We start from the raw sequence: 20,308 nt of genomic DNA on the forward strand, positions 1-20,308 counted from the left end.
TTTGTTGAGGAGTGCAGATTTGTTAGTGTGGATTGTGTGTGCACATGCATGCTTTTTTTGGGGGGGGGCACAAAGGTACAATGGATTTTGCCAGCCAACAATGCCTAGGCCACCACTTAATCACTGCCTTTGGTTTGCCACTCGGAATAGTCAGACTTGCACAAAGGAGACTGAATACTCACCATGGGGACAAGTCATCTAGGAAGTCCATTTTGGATCAAGTATGCACCACAGAACAATTCTTTTCAAATGTATACCTCACCTGGACCAATCACTTAGAGAAACTCCGGTATTTTTTTAACACAAGTCCAATTTCCCCATCATTAGGAGTCAAACTGAGCAATGGGTAGCTGAATCTTAAAGTGATTCATTATAGAGCAAGCTAGCGTCAGCCGACTGCTGGGCACCAAGCTGCTATAGTGAGGCAAATGTGCTCACCATGTAACATCCACTTAAAGCTTCTTTTTTTCTTTTTTCTTTTTTTTTGCACTAACAGATTCAGAAACGCCTTCCATTATGAAAAAACACAATCCCAGTACAGTCAGTCAATGCAGTGAAATACCTTTTTTTGCATTTTCGCTTTTGCACTTTTCTCCAACTCTCTCCCACTTCCAACTACAGAGCTTGACTTCTCCAGATTTCCATCGTAACATTTGCTAACCTTCAATCCAATGCGGAGGCAAAGAACAGCCCGAAGCGAAGTGGAGGGTGGTCACCTCCACAGTGTTGTGGTTTTGTGCATGACTGTATAATTTTAGTACATTATGTGCTGCTACTGTGTCTAGGTCTGCATTGATTAGTCTAAGTGGGTTCCTGAAATGAGTGAATTAGTGTCCCATCATCATTATCGGCAATCACCCGGGGTTGAGTATGACCATCCTCCCTCTGGGTCCTCAGGTGGGTGTAGAGGCTGATCCTGGAGCCGTATAATGGGAGGACGTCTGCGCGTGACAGCTTTTTACGTGGAGTGGCTGATGCACCTGCAGCCACCACACGGTCCTTGGCAAGGGGTGGCCAGAGTCCAATGGCATGGACAACCAAGATTTTGGGGACCATCCTCTATTGCAGCCTTCATCCACCTTCATTGCCGTTGTGACCTGGAGACATTTTCTGCCGGTTCTGCTGCTGAGGTCTTTGTTGGATCACACTTCATCTGGAACCTCCCTCTTGACTTAAAAGTGTTGGGCGACCCTACCAGGAGCCAAGCTCCAGACGGCATAGCTTTTAGGATCATTAGTACATGCAAACTTCTCCATCACGGCAAGGTGACAATGCAGGAGAAGATTAGTGTCCCAATACTGTAGACAGACTCTAGTTCCCCAGGCCCCACATACTTATTTCACATGGACTCATTCCAAGTGGATTTTTTTTATAACAATGCGGGAGTAATCTGGGACCTGTATATTGCGGTCAGCATATATATATATATCCACATCAGTGTTTCTCCAATGATCTTCTCACCAACAGTCACCGCATAGCCTAAGCCATCAAAGACCCATCAACAGAAAATAGAATAAATTCATTATTACTTTAAATTTCTGTTGAAATTTTTATTTCTTTACATTATCATGCCAAAGACTGCTGGGAAGGTGGCATAACCAAATAGCATTATTTTATCGCTCACCGATTTTCCCTTGATTCCTACATCCGTGAGTGTTTCTTCCATCCAGCTACCTGGCTGCGAAAGTTAGCTAGCAAGTGAAAAAATACTGTAACTTCTGTAAGTGCGGAGCAGCAGGATGTCCTCCATATAAAAGCACAAACGTGGTGCGTAGAAAAGAAATGAAAAGTGTGTGGATGAGAGAGAGACATAAGTTTCTAAAACTGGATTTGTTGTTTAGTCGACAGAGTTTGTCATTCAGGAGGAGCTGCTGCCAGCCCTCTGGCTTACACCACTGCCAGTCCTGGATCAGGTAAAACGTTAAGCCAGTTAGTCAAATAAACAAGTAATTCATCCGTCCATCCATCCATTATCCAAACCGCTTATCCTGCTCTCAGGGTCGTGGGGATGCTGGAGCCTAATTTGTGTTAATATTTCATCAATCTGATATTAATAATGAGCCCATTATCCCTTGCTTCCACCAGTGCATTCACCATCAGACTTCACTTCACTGAAGCATGTGTTTGTGTACAATGTAGTAGATCTTCCTGTCCGTGGACCTTCACAGAAAAAAGAAGACCCTTTCCCCCGAATACCACATTATAATTCACACCCTGTTAAATGGGATGTAAGCTGCAGCTCATGAATCAGTGGCCCATTTGACCCCGGGGGGCTTCAAATGATCTAAAGTAGCCTAGTCTTGCTTGGTGTTTACTGGGTGCTCGCTTGGTGTTAATAGTGGTTTCCCAGGCTACCGTGCGTGGTTGCCACACTTTCACTTGTGGTTGCTAGATGCATGGCAACTGCTGGATATTGGATTGTAACCACGACTGCCAATCAAAAACCTGGGACAGGATAATGATATCACAACCCTCTTCCATTAGTTTGTATTCTGTCATTTATCTATATGGCAAAATATAATACTACAAGTTGAATGTTTAAAATTTTTTCAGAATTTCTAAAAGGTCAATACATTTGCATATCTCCACAGCAGATCAGGAATGACTGGGCAGATAACCGGTACCTAATACTACAGTACAGCGTTCATCAGCAGCGAACTCAGTTACTGCATTCGAAGGTAAACGATTATGTGCTGGACTCATGTCACATGGGAGTAGATGTTATTTTCTTTGCTGTCACTCTTCACGTGCAGAACAAAACAAGCATTCTCCTGCTGTTTTCTGGCAGACCCGCCAGCAATCAACAAATTCCTGCTTCCACTGGTTGTTTACAGAATTTCAAATGACATCCCCAATCCTCTACCTAAAATCCCCTCCCTATAAAAAAACCCGTCTCACATGTTGCATTAAAAGTGTGCAAAAACAATGCATTTGCCCCCATAGCCCTCTTTCTCTAATGCTATATACCCAAAACTAAACAGGCTACCTAACAGCTTGATGTTGCTGAACAGTGACAAAACACTCCATTCTCTAAAGCCACCACTTTGCCAACCATTATTTGAACCCTCTTATGGTGGGAAAGTGGGGATAAGCAGTTTCTACATCCCAGCGTGCAGCAACAGTAGGCTAGCAGCAGCATTAGCTTGCATTAACATGTGGTCTTTATATGGTGGTTGCATCTTTGTGTCGAATTTCTAAAAATGGTGTGAGGGTTTGTGGGATTTAATGATTATTTCCAAAGTTCAATGGACAAATTGTGCAAGTTCTCTTAAAAAAAAAGGTTTCAGGAGAGACCTATCCCTTTGCTTCATCAGATAAAATCTCAAACACTGGCTAAATAAAAACACAGATGTGGAGTCCCTGGGTTTTGTTTGTTCATATTTCACCTTCAGCGGGAGAGTTTGGAATTTACCAGGAAAAAAAGGGAGACAAATAGCCCCGAGGATGACCTTTTAATTTAACCCAAAAAAATAATGATGAAAGAACACAAAAACGACCACCTTATATAGTGAGTCATTACGCTGTGTCCTTTCTTTTAGCTCAGACCAGAAATACTTGCAGTGTGTCTCTCCTTTCTCGTGCTTTTTGATACCGGTGACCAGTAGCTCTTCACAACGGGGTAGATCCCTAAATCCCCCTAGCTTGCCGGCTGAATATGCTGCAGCCGCGTCCTTGCTTTCTCCTCTCTTTTTGTTCAGTGTCGGTGCTGATTACACCTGGAAGAGAGGGAGAGAGAGTGTGTGTCATGGAGAAGTCATGTTGTGCTCAAGGTCAGACTGCTTTTATTAGTCATTAAAGGTTTACTGTCACACAAAGAGACAAGCATCCATGATGGTTTGTGTGTGTGTGTGTGTGTGTGTGTGTGTATGTAAGCCTGCCACACTGTGTTGTAACTTGTGCGAGTGCTTGCAAATATCTGTAACAGTGTGCGACCTGTATGGATATTGTGCACATCAGCACATATGCGAAATGACATGAGTGTGCATCACTAGTCTTCAACCCTCATAGACTGCATGTTTTGTAAGTGCGATTCTGTCAAAATGTGGCCAAGTAATCATCATAAATGCACATGGACAGGCTGGACTAAGAGGAACGCATATGAGACTAGTATTACCATTTTTTTCTAATCGTTTTATTGTCAGTGAACAAACTACATATTTGTGTTAATGTGCTGTGATCACTTGTAGGCATGATAACAATTTCACTTTCTCTGTTGTCTGTAGCCTTCAAAATGAAAGGAGTGCTGACTTCAGTAAGGCGTAAAGAGAACCGATCAGCAACACTGATCACTTACTTTTACCACACCAGCTATGAATGAGAGGAACAGAGCACATCTAAGTACATTTCACTCAAATAAACGAGCTTTAATTGGACCGATGATTCACCCCCCCTGAAGTCTGAGGTATGTTAATTAAGACCATAAGGTTCAGGTATTATTAATGGGCTTAGCTTGGATTTCTCTACACTGAAAGGATGGTTTAAGAAATTTCTATTTATTTGGAATTCCCCCCCCCTTTTTTTTTCTCCCCAGTGGTACCCAATTACCCCAGTCTTCCGAGCCGTCCCGGTCGCTGCTCCACCCCCTCTGCCGATCCTGGGGAGGGCTGCACACTACCACATGCCTCCTCCCATACATGTGGAGTCACCAGCCGCTTCTTTTCACCTGGCAGTGAGGAGTTTCACCAGGGGGACGTAGCACGTGGGAGCATCACGCTATTTCCCTCAGTTCCCCCTGCCCCTCCCCGAACAGGCGCCCCGCCCGACCAGAGGAGGCGCTAGTGCAGCGACCAGGACACATACCCACATCCGGCTTCCCACACGCAGACACGGCCAATTGTGTCTGTAGGGACGCCCGACCAAGCTGGAGGTAACATGGGGATTCGAACCAGTAATCCCTGTGTTGGTAGGCAACGGAATAGACCGCCATGCCACCCGGACGTCAGAAATGTTCTTTATCCAAAGAGCCGAGCCAGTAACACAGGTTTTGGACACTATTCAGACGATTGTGTGTTTGTTATATGCTTTGTGGGAAACCAGACGGAGGGAGTTTGCCACACAGATCAACATGAGTGCACGCCAGTTTCGACTATTAGAAATTTCAATGTATCAAACCTCTATGTGGTTTACATCTTGTGTTACGAAGTCTAAACCGGCCCCTTGGAAATCTTTGCTCATTTCTGTAAAAGTAGGAGACTGATGTGGGAATGGCGGTGTGTGTGGGGGGGGCATAGGGGTTTAAAATTAAAGAGCACATTCAAAGGGTTGGTCTGTCTTAGTTCAGAGAGAATATTCCAGACTGATGAGAAGTGAACACTCAGCTCCAAGTGGGATTGGGTGGGAGACTTGAGTCAGTGAAATCACCCACTTTTTCAATTATATATCACAAAAGGCAATATTAGCCCCACTGGATAGCACAGGAGGCAACATGGAAGAACCAGAACGCTTGGACCTTGTAATATGTATGTGTGTGTGTGTGTGTGTGTGTGTGTGTGTGTGTGTGTGTGTGTGTGTGTGTGCGCGCGCGTCACACACTACTCTGTTTTGACTTTGAAGTTGTGACTTTGTCAGGAGTGGAAGCTGAGAGCAGGAGGAGGCAAAACGAAGCCTTTACCACCTGAGGCTTGTGTGTGTGTGTGTGTGTTGGCTTTTAGCATATTCTTGTCGAAATGGAAATTTGTAAAGCAAAGTAGTTCGAAAATATTCTGCCACTTGTACTGTCCAAATGCTGCCCTTGAGTATTTAGAGTGCGTGTGTGTGCGTGCGTGTGTTCCGGTCCAGTAAAAACAAGAGGCTTTCTTAAAGTGAAGCTAATCTTTCTACTTTTTGAGCGAGTACATGTGAATGTGTCTTGTGTGTATGTTTGTGATTGTAAGTTGTGTGTGTGCGCGCACGCGTGTGCGTGTACAAAGTTGTGGGCAAGGTGACTTTCAGCCGTGTTTCCTGCACTGGTCAAAGGTCAGCCCAATGATCAATGACTCTGTCCAATGAGCGGCAGTGTCCAGTAGAGTCACCAGACCAGGTCAAAGGTCATCATCATCTTGTTCCTCCTCCACTATGCCAGCCAGATCTCACTTAAGGTCACTTCAGCCATTTGTCACACAAACCTTTTCGGTGCATTCAGAGCCATTATTGTCTTAGAATTGCATGCAGAACAACACCTTGAAACGGAAACTAAAACTACTCTACTTCCTGTTTACGATGTTGACGGTAACATTATCATTCCCCGGTGACTTGAATTAGCAGCATAGACAGAGGTAAAACTGGTGCTAACTGTATAGCGCAAAACAAAAAAAGTAGCATATCGGCTTTCCGATATGGTATGGGAACTAGGCGACCACTAGGGGTGGGCTTTTTCAGGGTTTTTAGGCGGGTGTTTCGCGGAAGTGTGGGGGCCGTTTTATGATCGGGATTGGCGGCAAGCAGCTAGTGCGGGTCGCGGTTGTAAACAAAAGGGCAATAAACCTGACTGTTTCAACGGAGATTACGTGGCCCTGACCTTTCAATGGATCGAAACGCTTCCTTGGTGTCAGAAGTGGGATTCGTGACTGGGAATCCCCGCCGGGAGAGATGCTTTCGAACCGTCAGGAGCAAGCTACGGAGGCGTGAGGTACGACGGGAGATTCCTAATAGACGATATCGGCGAGGAGGACGAGGAGCCAGTAGTAACACAGCCAAGCAGCCGACGGGCCCGGCTGGATAAACTAATAGAAGAAACAAAACGCCTCCTAGCCGAACTGGAGATGGCTGACAAGTGCGAGACCCTGTCGTCATCGCACCCCTGCTGCAGCGGCCGTTGGGCAGCCAGCCCGTCCCAGAATGGAGAGGGGACACGGGGAAGGGGAAAGTCACCGCATTCGCAAACAACTCCCGAATGTGGGTAAGTCCAGTTAGGAGATTTTCAGAACGCAGTTCGATAGTGTTGGTGAACTCAATAGATGGGGATATAAAGATAAAGGGACTTACTTGGCCGTCAGTTTCGTGGGGGATGCTACGTCAGTGATAGGTAGCCTACCGAGACGGAGGCGATGTGATTATGACATGCTATGCGAATTTCTAGCCCGCCGCTATGGAGAAGAAAACCAAGCTGAGGTGGCTACGATTCAGTTCAAACACAGTGACGACGGAGCAAGGCGAGTCCGACGGCAGGGACTCGCCTTGCTCCTTCGGCAGGCTGCCGAAGTACGCGGGCGGGGTAGAGAGACTTCCGTTTAGCTTACTCTGGGGCTAACTATGAACTGCAACAACGGATGATGACGGAACTGAACAGTTTATTGATGGGCTAAATGACAGTAAACTGAGAGTACAGGTGAAACTCAGGCTCAACATTGCTATGGGGGTAGAAACAGTGTATTGGGCTGAACGTGGAAACGTTAACCGCTCCAGCTGCGCTATTTCAGAGGAATGTCGCGCGAGCCCCCGACCGGAAGTGACGTCATAATATGGCGTCCGCGTAAAGGCGTCATCCTAGGGAGGTCAAATCGCTCTACAATGCCGGATAGAGTTTTAATAAAGGGCAATGAACCTAGAAAACAGTCAGGTTTATTGCCCTTTTGTTTACAGTCACGACCCGCACTAGCTGCTTGCCGCTAGACCCGCCTAAAAATGCCACCCCTAGTGGTCGCCCAGTTCCCACATCAGAAAGCCGATATGCTACAGTGTGTTGTTTTTGTATGTATTTTACGCTCCTGTGTTCGGGCGGGTGTTTTGTCTTTCATGTGGCCACAACAAACGAAGGTGAACCCAGAGCATCGACCCTTAGCCGTCTCTACACCGGGGTAAACTTTGGCATCGCCGCAAAATTCAAAGGCACCTCACATGGTCGAGTGGCACTGCCAGGTTATAGTTAGCATGCAGGAGGGCCGGTGGGCCGCCAGGCATCCGTGCAAACGGCTTCATAAACACGGATGATAAAATTTAACCGTAACCCCGCTCGGAGGTAGTTATGGGGTAACCCAGGTTTGTCTTTTATAACCTGGATCTTGTTTTTGTAGTGTCTGCCATATTGCTCGTGTCATTTGCCTCGCTGGTTTCATTGGAGAGACGTTGGACACAGCTTTACAATGGCGTCTTTTGTTTCAGCAAGTCAAATTTAACCCATTTACCCTCGTACTAGTCGGGTGTTTATGCAGCCGTTGCAGCAGGTTTACTACGATTTGGTTTTAACATGACTGCTTATGTAACGGTGGGCCACATGCAGTATAAAAAAGGAAGAAAAAAGCGGTGTGCACATGCATACCTATGGTAAGTATCGGCTGGCCATTCCTGTAAGATGGACTAGGAAATAGCTCAGCAATGATTGATTGATTGATTGATTGATTGATTTTATTTAGAACATGTTAAAATAAAACAGGACATGTAGGCAGGAATACAAAAATGGAAATAACAGTGAACATATTTTGCAAACTCTCTGTAACAACACAAGTAATAACTAGTCCATGTTCGAAAAGGGCGTAGGGTGAAGTAAAGAACTTTTGTGGTCCTACCCCTTTTTTATACATTATCAATCAAATCAAACCAAAGCAAAACCTGAGAAACAAAACCAAATTAAAAAAAAAAGACCAATGCATAGAAATCAAAATAAACAAGACGGCACAAGTCAAACAAGGCACCTTACACATCATGTCGTGTAATTCCAGTCCACCTCTTTGTTCATCCATCTTATATCTGTTCAATATGTTATTTTTAAAGAGTTTAAACTTATTTAATGATTTACATGTCTTCATTTCTTTTCTACAGTTGTTCCATAGATTAACTCCTTTGAAGGTTATACAATGAAGTTGTTTATTTGTCCTCACTAATTGTTGTTTGAATGTACATATTCTTCAGATCGTGTTTACTTTCCCTTATTTGGAACAACTCTTTGGTAACTGCTGATTGATGGATCATCGTTGGTAATATTTGGCATTTCGAGGAGTAACTTTTAACTTTTCCTGTTGTTTTCATCTCCAATTATGTAGTATAGGTGACGAAGTTACACTGAACTTGTTAAAACATATCAGACACTCATATCCAGTTGTCCCATAAGACGCCATTGTAAAGCCGAGTCCAGCGGTGGTCCCCTGTCCAAAATATCCAAAATGAATAAAGGATATTATCACTGATGCATCCATGAAAACTGCAAAAATGAGACCCAGGATGTAAAACAAAACAAAACGACCAAGTTATCCTTTAAACAGACATGTCTGCAGCCTCTTTTTCTCTCGCGTCCCTACGATGGTGTGATGAGATGCTACCAAGGATCTTGTGTCTCATCTACTCTGTCCCTCTCACCTTCCCCACCGTGTGCATGGACTGCTCACTCCTTTTTCTTGCACACAAAGGTAAGAAAAACAGAAAAAAACAAAACAAAACCCCACGATAATCATGATACATTTTTTTCTACACTCAGAAAACAGCAAAAGGTAAACTGAACCCCCTTTCTAAGACATCCGGACTCGCAGTAACGTGAAAAAGCCAAAGCTGTTTATTTCATGGTGTTAAACGTGAGCCTTTGATTGTCATAGCTAGTTCCTCTGCTCCTAATCAGATGAGTATGTAATCCTGAAACCCCCCCCCCAAAAAAAACCTCTGACTTCTAGACATTGTCCTCCTTCAAGGGATGTATAACTAAAAATGTCACACTGTCTGCCTTAAGAGAAAATGTCTACCTATGGCTGTTGCTGGCTTGACTATACAGATGGGGAATGAACACAGTTGTTTATTTTCCTGACTCTGTATGAAGTTTTTATTGTTTGTTGCTGTTGTATTGTGTCCTACATGAGCCAAATCAGTTCAGTTGTTATTCCACCTCCTCACATAGGGGGGCAGTGCTGCACCTTTTGTGAACACAGTTTATGAGACTCTTCCTCCATGAATCTATACAGGAAACCCACAGGCTCTAAACCAGATTTGTACAAGGAGACTTTTTGGGGAGCCTACATTTCCTAGGAGATTGACCATCCTATTAAGGTGCAAATTACCGAGGCTGTGTTCATGTTGGTACAACTCAGGTCTTACTTTGTGCAGGCAATGCTTATATCTGTCTCAATTGTTTTTGTCCTTTGTCTCCTCTTGTCCTTTAACTACTTGATGTTCTTTCATAAGGAGAGATGACAAACAGCGACATTGTGATTTAATTGTTCTATTTAATGGGAGAGTCGGTTGTTACTTTGTGTGTGTGTGTGTGTGTGTGTGTGTGTGTGTGTGTGTGTGTGTGTGTGTGTGTGTGTGTGAGAGAGAGAGAGAGAGAGAGCGAGGGTGACTGAGCAGGTAACTTCATTTGGTGTGCATTTTCTGATTCTGTTGGTGTGTGTGGGTATTTTTGTGCACGTGCTTTTGGGAATGGGTTAGCGAGTAAACGCACACGCAGGTTCAACACTGTGTATGACTGCACACAGTGAGTAAAAAATAAACAAGGGCAGGCATCATTTTTTGCACATGACTACAGGCACCTTAAGTATCATTATTTGTGTGTGTGTGTGTGCGTGCGCGCGTGCCTAAATGATTTTTACTCCTCAGTGCTGCATTTGAGTGTTAAAGGGACAAACTGACAATCTGTCCTCCCCAACCACTCAAAAGAAACAAATAAGGGCCTCATTATCATCATCAACAACATTGACTCTACATCATTACCTTAACCACCAGAACGAAATTACCTCCAGGAGAGAATAACACACATTCACACACTTATGACACTTAAGTTGTGTATAACTATTGCACATCAACATTTACTCCTGCGCTTTATTATTCACGCTTTACTGCATCTATTCAAATGCATATTTTTGCACACATACTGAAAAAACAGAAGGTCACAGTTGTGTGTATTTGCACGCTAACCCACACGCACTCGCAAGCAGAACAGTGCGAGGTTAGCCCACGTGCACCTCCTTCCTTTTTCAAGCAAGCTCAAGTGTGTGCTTTGTTCTCTTGTGTTTTTATGCAAGCAAATGTACAGCGATGTGTACCGTGCAGACATGTTTGTGAAGCTGTGATTATGCGTGCTTTAGTGCAGCTCTGACTGTGTACGTGCATTGCCGCTTGCCTTTGTATGGCCATCTTTGAGCGCATGCGTGTGATTGAACGCGTGAGCGTTTGAACTCTGTGAGACTGCGTGTGAAATACAAACCCCTAACAAGACGGTCACGTGTAGAAAAGTGTGACGATCTGCTTCGATATGCGCGGCAATAAAGAATATGGTGGCACATAGCCAAGGGCGGGATTGGCGCCACTCTCAAGCCGAGATATGGGACTCCTCCATTTTGGATAGTGTCAAGATCCAGGTCATTAGTAATGGGCGAAAATGAACGAACGAATCTTTCTGAAGGACTCTTTCTTATTGTCTGGTATTTACTGGGTCAGCCTGTCGAACATACCGAGTGCTCATGAATTTCTCCCTCTCATACTGCCCGTGCCCACTTGCTGTTATCGTAGGGTACTCTTTCAAAGATGAGGCTGTGCACATCCTTGATAGGGAGGAACACTGGTTTGAACGGGGAGTCAAAGAGGCCATCTAGGTGAAGAGGGAACGACCATCCCTGAACCGAGGGAGGGGGGGCTAAGAGTACATCTGTCACATCTTACAATTCTGTGATTGCAACCTCTGTGAATAGTACACATGGCTACTGACACTCTAGTTAATGGTCACAGTAATTTGCATATGAACCCAATCATTGGTTTCGGTCGTTATGCCACTGTATTGTTTATAAGGGTGGGAATACCTGCAGTCAGTTAAGACTGAAGAAGTTACTTAGATGAGTGATGGATACGTTTCTGTCAATAAACGTTGTGTCCAGATGAACTGATTCAACTTTCTGGTATCATACGGTACTGCTCACACTGCCTGCTACGGTGGTGCAGTCGCTTAAAACAAAGGAAGCGGGACAACCAGTGATTGAGCGGGAATCATTGTCTCGAACGAGGACGCCAATAAGAGTCTCACAGAGAAACACGCCATATTTTGCAAAAAGTATCAAACCTTGAAAGGTTCGATACATTTGCATGTATTAACTTGAAGGAACCAATTCTGGGAAAAGAATCAGTCCACCCATCACTACAAGTCATCAAAAAAGATTTATAATGGCTGATGATGTGAATTTCGGGGTCAGAGTTCACTATGGTTGAGCTTTATGTGAAGACAAAGGGGTAAAATTGCTTTGCAACTGGAAATTATGGTATTCCTTCGCCCTTGGCACGGTTTTGAATGGAGGTGGAAAGTACGCAAAGCAAATGTTTGCACGCTAGATGTTACGGCCCTTAATTCATTGCACATTCGTATGTGTATGCATGTGTGCCCCTGTGCATGTGTTAGACGGCGGCATAACTTCCCATGGGGAAGAGTAAAGCCGCTCAGCGTCGCCTTCCAATAATGAACTGGGTCAAAGGCTTGATGGTAGGAGCGGAGAGTCATGAGATGAAACGTGACATGAGGACCTCAGCCTCTTCCCTCCGTACCACTGAACCTCTCCACTCCTCCCCCACAAAAAGAAACTCATCATCAAATACTGTGTTGGCGTACACTGCTAGCCCTTAAGCTGCGGAGGGGAATTACTGAGGAAGCAGATAGAGAGGAGGGTGTGAAGGGTTGGTGGTGTAGGTAGAAGGTGTGTGTGTGTGGGGGGGGGGTCTCTCGCACCTGAAGCAAATCCAAGAGGTGGGTGTGTTTTGTTTTTGTTTGTTTGCTTTATAGATAAGGCTGGGCGCTTAGGGAGAGGGAGGTGGAGAAGAGGGGATCATAGAGAATGACAGAGAATGAACGAAAAAGGGGGAGAGACAAAAAGAGATAAGCACCAAGGTTGAGGGACCGAGATGAGAGACAAGTAGTAAGAAAGAGAGAGTAGAGAGGTAGCAAGTGTGAGTTTGAAGACCTAGAAACCCCCGACTGAGGAAATGAAGGCAACTTGGTAGAAGTGCATCAAAGAGGGTGGGGTGGGGAACTTGGTGGGAGGCCATTTTTGCCCCAAGCACATGCAGTGGGGTGAGAGAGAGAGAGAGAGAGAGAGAGAGAGAGAGAGGGTGGAGCAGATAGAAGAAAAGGGGGAGGAGGAGAGAGTTTTCAACACAGTTGAGTGGAGAGGGCGGCAGAAAAAGAGAAGCTTGCTTCATCTTAGATCAGAAAAGTGAGATATTGAGCAATGAAGGGGGGAGAGTAAAAAAATGAGAAGAAGGGGAGGAGAGGCGTAAGAAAGGGGAGGAGGAGGAGAGACGTGGAGAGGAGAGGGTCGGACCTCCTCCTGTCTCTCAGTGCTGGAGCCAGCGCTTTCATCCTGCGCTTCATTTAACTCCACGGTCGGGGCTCTCCCTGTGTCTGATGCACAGGATTAAAGTCCAAAACCAGTTTTTATTTGACTAGATATTTTTGGGTTTATACTGTAGATTTTTCAAGTCAAACTTGTAAACTAATACTTTTTTATTTTCCCATTGAAAATATGGTAAATGTAGTCGCACTCTTTCTTCTTGTATCCAGCTGTGCTACTGTCAAGTTAATGTCCATGCAAAGCAATGAGTGTGATGCGACTAAATCCATGAAACCAGTCACACTGTGCTGCAGGCTTTAGTGAGAATGAGAAGCTAAAGGTTCGGCTTGGAGGCAGCATGTGTGTCAGCACAAGGTGGCATGGTGTGCAGTATTGCCTGAGACGTATGTCAAACGCCACTAAACAATGCCACATTGTTCAATAGCACACATTTATTAAACATTGCAATTTGCAAGTAATAAGCAAGTTTATCCATTACAGTTTTCACTCGGGCAGGACCAGCGTAACTAGTGCCCACCTGATCGTTCACTTGTTCGTCACTCACATCACCAGTTGACGTGATGCACTTCGTCGCTTATCTTTAACATTTCCCGACTGGAAGAAGAAAAAAAAATCAGTGTAGGTTTCTGCCTTTTCTCCTTGCGACTTCCTTTTTTGATGAAAACTGGCATGAACCCATCGGCAGACCTTAACCAATCAATCAGTGTCATCCTGTTTGTTGAGCGGAGCTTGACACGGCCTGATCGCATCGATCTGTTTAAATCAATTAGCTTGGCCTAACCAATAGCTGAAAGCATTTCAAAAATCCCTTTGCTGTGACAACGAAAGCACTTTGCAGTTTTTCAGCTTCGGTTTTATTGGATTTATTCATGTTAGGTGCGGCACTCAGGATTTCAGCTGGGGGGGGGGTCACCTATAAACGCCTGGTTTTCTGTTTCGGTCAAAACGCTGTGGTGCTCCATGGACGAGCTAACTCCAATTAACATCGATGATTAGAATTAAAAGGAAGGGTGGCTAAATGAACAGATCTGATAAAACAAGAAGAAGGTCTATTTTGCCAAACAATGTGGTGAGATTGTCGTTCAGTTTCTCAATTCAGTAGAGGGATCACCATATATTTAATATTTCTAAGCATTAAGTAGTTGTGGCTATGACCGTATTATGTTTTCCAGGGTAACCGCGAGATGTTAGACTCCTGACTGGCAAGTTTAAATTGGGGGCCCTTCAGAGGCAGGATGGAGAGCGAAGACAGAGGCAGGTGATTACAGTATGGTTAAGTTGTCAACTTGAGTTCACTGAATTACATTAAGATAAGCTGGTGTGAAACACGCACGGGTAACAATATAAACAGTGGACCGTGGCAGCTGCAGTGGAGTGTGCACGCTTCAGTGAAACAAAGCAGGACATGTTAGTCGCGAAACACAACACGAGAACTGATATAGAGTTGGGACAAACATAGAGGCGTAGGTGTGAACCAGAAGGATCAAAAGGCATGGAGGGTAAACAGGTCTGATCACACACTGGAATTGCCAGCAATAATACACATTAACCCAAAGACTACAGTCCATAGGGCATTTAGACAACTCAGTAAACATGTCTCACAACACGTCACATTATTTTTGAGAAGGGCGTCCAGGTAGCATAGCGGTCTATTCCGTTGCCTTCCAACACAGGGGTCGCAAGTTCAAATCCCCGTGTTACCTCCGGCTTGCTCGGGCGTCCCTACAGACACAATTGGCCGTGTCTGCTCATGGGAAGCCGGATGTGGGTATGTGTCCTGGTCGCTGCACTAGCGCCTCCTCTGGTCGGTCGGGGCGCCTGTTCGGGAGGGAGGGGGAACTGAGGGGAATGGCGTGATCCTCCCATGCGCTACGTCCCCCTGGCGAATCTCCTCACTGTCAGGTGAAAAGAAGCGGCTGGCAACCCCACATGTATCAGAGGAGGCATGTGGTAGTCTGCAGCTCTCCCTGTATCAGTAGAGGGAGTGGAGCAGCGACTGGGGCGGCTCAGAATAGTGGGGTAATTGGCCAAGCACAATTGGGGAGAGAAAGGGGGGGGGCCCGGAATTTTTGGGGTGAAATTGTAAATTGCGAAAAGCGTTCAAGTACATCGTAACACATCAAACCAATGGCAACTTGTGCTTTGAAGTGCAGGAAAGAGACCGTAGAAAGACAGGAGTGATAGCGTGGCACCAGAATGGCAAATGAGCCGCAGAAGTCACATGTATCTACATAAATCATCATATTTTTACAGATTCTCTAACTGTGTTGAGAAATCATACGTGGGATTGAGGAATAAATGTGTGTTTAGCCTGGACTTGATGTGTGCTAGCTTTGTTCTTCTGTTGAGTGTAAAGCAGGAGGTCCCCAGGTTGTAATTTACATTACAGCTGATGTTGAAAGTCTGAAAAGCACCACACCAAAATAGTATACAAGCATTTTTAGTGCTTCTGAAACGTGAGTATGCATCGAATAATATGCAAAAAATATTGGCATGAGTATCCCACAATGCATTACGATTCTTCATGTGTAAAACCAACTGTGGCAGAGGGCAGTAGAATGGTGGGACCATTTAAATGGAAGTATTACCTTTTGGGCAGCACGGTGGCGCAGTGGTTAGCGCGGTTGCCTCACAGCAAGAAGGTCCTGGGTTAAAGCCCCGGGGTAATATGACCTTGGGGGTCATCCTGGGTTGTCCTCTGTGTGGAGTTTGCATGTTCTCCCCGTGTCTGCGTTGATTTCCTCCGGGTGCTCAGGTTTCCTCTCACAGTCCAAAGACGTGTAGGTCAGGTGAATCAGCCGTACTAAATTGTCCTTAGGTGTGTGTGTGTGTGTGTGTGTGTGTGATGGCCTGGTGGCCTGTCCAGGGTGTCTCCCCGCCTGCCGCCCAATGACTGCTGGGAGATAGGCTCCAGCATCCCCGTGACCCTGAGTGAGGATAAAGCAGTTTGGCTAATGGATGGATGGATGGTTTCAGATGCAAGCACTGATTAAATGGCTGGAGCGCTTGTTACAACAGGTGAAAGCAATTCACAATCTGACAGAAGAGAGAACAAGCAGTACTGGTGGTGTCTGAGGGCCTGATCGAGAACCTCGGGACCAGGGGGTGAGTGCAGGGGCACATTTGCTGCTACTTTAAAAAGTGGTGCCACATAGGAGGCAATCAGATTTTTCGAAGGTCTGGATAATGGTAGGAAGGTGATGATGGAATTCTGTTGGTCTGCTCAACTGAATTGTCATTGATTAAACTTTTGGATTTTCGGAGTACGTAAAGCAATTCATCCCATTGATTCAGTTTGATTGGAGCTGTTTAAAATTCGGTGTTCTGCCCAATGACTGTTAAGCAATTTATCCAAGCTGAAACGGACTCAAATTCAGAAACGTAATAAGAAAAATACCCTCTTGTCTACAAAGGCCTACGTTTAAAGACGTCTTTCCTCGTCACCTGCTGCAATCGCCTGATCGGATCCATATTTTGAATCCAGCTGGGAAAAAAATTCCATTAGCCTACCCTAAATCACAATTTAGTCCCAGAGGGCTTTTTCAATCACAGTGACAGTCAGATGCCCCCTATTCTTAGACCCTCAGTTCAGATGAGGAAAAGCTCCGCTGGAAAAAAGAAAAAAAAACTTTTAAAATCTTTCATCATAGTTCTCACTTCGAGTGAATCTCGGTGTGAAATTTCTCAAAAATGTCTGCCACCTGTCAGTTTAGAAGAGCAAGATGTGTGTGATGTGGGATGACAATGATGCAAAGATGAAGACTTTTATGTGTGGGGTGGGATATGAGTGATGTACCCAATATTCTCTTATAGATGTGTCTTGTTGGTTGATACGTGCATCTGTTCCCTGCTTCTTCAAATCACACAGCTCCATTTATTTACCTGCAGGATCTAATGAGCTGACTGATGGAAAATGTTTGGATACATGATATGTGCAGTATGTACAGTGTTGCTGTGTACAAAGAATATTTATATGAATTATAGTCTTGTATCTAAAATCATTTTTCAGATACGTGGACAGTTTGGCTTCACCCTGTGTCACCACAAGAAGGGTCCTGGGTTTGATCCCATTGTTTCTACATGGAGCTTTTCCGTGTTTCCTGCCAGTCCGCAGAGGTTAATTACAGACTCTAAATTGCCCATAGGGAAACCTAAATGGTGTGTGTGTGTGTGAGTGTGTGAGGGGGGCTCATCTGCTCCCCATGAGCTGGATGACAACGCCATCAGTGTTTGTGTGTGTGTGTGTGGGGGGGGGGGTTGTGAGGCATTAATTAATTGTAGCTTTAAGTGGCTGTTGTTGCAGCTTGAAAAGTTCTATATAAAATGCAGTCCATGGGCGTCCAGGTAGCATAGCGGTCTATTCTTTTCGAATCCCCGCGTTACCTCCGGCTTGGTCGGGCATCCCTACAGACACAATTGGCCATGTCTGCGGGTGGGAAGCCGGATGTGGGTATGTGTCCTAGTCGCTGCACGGGCGCCTCCTCTGGTCGGTCGGGCCGCCTGTTCAGGGGGGAGGGGGAGCTGGGGGGAATAACATGATCCTCTCATGTGCTACATCCCCCTGTTGAAACTCCTCACTGTCAGGTGAAAAGAAACGGCTGGCGACTCCACGTGTATTGGAGGAAGCATCTGCAGCCCTCCTCGGATTGGCAGAGGGAGTGGAGCAGTGACTGGGATGGCTTGGTAGAGTGGGGTAATTGGCTGGATACAATTGGAGAAAAAAAAAAAAGGGGGGGGGATCAAAAAAAAAGAATTACATTTCTGGTGACATGCCCAGGGCGCCTCTGTTCTTGCCCAGTGTGTGTTGAGATAGACTGATGAAGGTTAACTTTAAATTACTGGTTTTTGATTTACATTGCGATCTCACTCATTTGAGTTATACTTTGTTGGTCTGTTTGTTACATCAGAAATTTGCAGCTGCAGAGCAGTGTCACCTGGGGCAGCCGGGATGAAATGCTCTGCTCAAGGGCACAATGGCCACATCTGGGTTCCTGATACAAGCAACCCTCCGGATGTCCTGGGTCCAACCAGGATTACTCAGGCAGCTGGGGATTTAAACTGGTAGGCTTCCATGTACTGGCTTGCATCCCTTACTGCCAGATTTTTCAGCCACCCTCAATACTGGATTTTGGTAAATCTTCCTCAAATTCTTAAACCTTTATTGCATTTTCCTCTTCATCTGTTTAAGTCATCCTAAAACAAACAGCCACATGATGGAAATTGAAAAAAATGAAGAAAGAAAAAAAACTCCCATATAAAGAACGCTCCTCGCTTCACAGTACTAAAATATTACTGGTTGGTGAAAGACAGAAAAGGAAGAGATAGACTGGCAGGGAGATAGACAGGCAGACAGACAGTCAGACAGACATCAGTCGGCACACGGTGTAACACAGAGAGAGCGAGATCAATGGAGAGACCGTGTGAGAGGAAGAGTGATCATATTTTCACCTTTTCCATCTAACAGAAGAGGGTTCTCTATTAGCAGTGAGATGATCAGATTGCGATGTGAGAGGCTGTACAGCTGCTGCCTGTCAGCCTCAGTAATGCAAGTAGTGTATTTCATTGGTGGATTGGAGAGTGGGGTAGTTTTTGGGACTCTGTGCCCATTTCAGTATGCTTTCCAAAATCAGAGCTTTTGTGATATAGACAGCCACCTGCCTTTACAACCTCTCTGTCAGCCTCTTTCTCTCTCTCTCTCTCTCTCTCCCCCCCCCTCTCTCTCGCTCGTGCGCACATGCTCGCTCTCTTTTCCCTGTCTGTGTCTGTGTCCCTCTACCTTTGTTCTCTGTTTCCCTCTGAGAACCAGATCATATTAAATTAAATTGCTTGGTTTTTAGCCAAAGCAGATGTTTATTGCATTGATATGTAACCCAAGAAGAGTTTTTTTTTTCAGTTGTGATATTCAGAAAAAAAATTTAAATTTCAGTGATGGCTATTACTTGAACATTTTTACTAACGTGTTCACTCAAGTTTTCAGGTACTTGTATTTCAGGTATTGTATTCAGGTACCTTGGGTATTTTCATTTTAGAGAACATTATGCGTGCGCTTTACTACTTTTTCAAAGAAAATAATGCACCTTTTACTCCACTACATTTATATGACCCCATGAATTACTAGTACCTTTAAGAAATAGATTTTGCACACAAAATATGGTATCAGTTGACAAAGGTGACCTGTGTACTTCAAGACAACATAATCAGAGCCAGCATTGCTTGACCACTAACCATTTGAACAGAAGATTCAAGATTCAATAATTTATTGCCATATCCATGTTACAGTTGATTTGGAATTTGTTTTGGTGTGCTCAAAGATAGCAACAATAAACATAACCACACAATACATACAAGGAGTGTCCACGAATATAATATAATTCAGAAATGGAGGGAGTTTGCAGTCAATTATTTATGAAGCTGTGCGCATGGCTCTGTCCAACAGTTTTTTTTTTCTCGTGGGCTGAAGAATTGCCATACCATACAGATATTGAGAAAGCTGCACAAGTTTCTTATATAGCCTTGTGGGTATTATATATTAAAAGCTGAGCTATAGTCAATGAACAGTACCCGAACATAGGTGGCAGGTCCCTCTAGATTCTGCGAGATGGAGTGGAGACAGAGAGATACAGCATCATCCACTGACCTATTGGCCCTGTACACAAACTGATTGGGATCTAGCACAGCAGTGGACAGATGTTTATGCTCAAACACTTTCATTACAACAGATGTTAAGGCAACGGGGCCTGTAGTCATTTAAACCGCTAATTTGGCTTTTTATACACAGCCATTATTACTGCAGATTTAAAGCATGCTGTTACTTTACGCTGGTCGATAGACCAATAAAAAAATGCATGTCAGAATAGAAGGAAATTGAGCTGCACACAATTTTAAAGTGGCTGAGGACACAAGATCAGAGCCTGCAGCTTTCCTGCTGTTCTGATTGGACAGCAGGCACCTGACCTTGTGCTCTCCAATCACAAAAGGTGTACTCAGGGGGCTTCCACTTTAGGCAGACTGTCAGTGGGTTGAGGTTTTATCAAAATGAGAGTAGAATTCATTAAGTTCATCAGGGAGCTTGGGGT

Source organism: Lampris incognitus, chromosome 8 (assembly GCF_029633865.1).
Source record: "Lampris incognitus isolate fLamInc1 chromosome 8, fLamInc1.hap2, whole genome shotgun sequence".
In the NCBI taxonomy this organism is placed as follows: domain Eukaryota; kingdom Metazoa; phylum Chordata; class Actinopteri; order Lampriformes; family Lampridae; genus Lampris; species Lampris incognitus.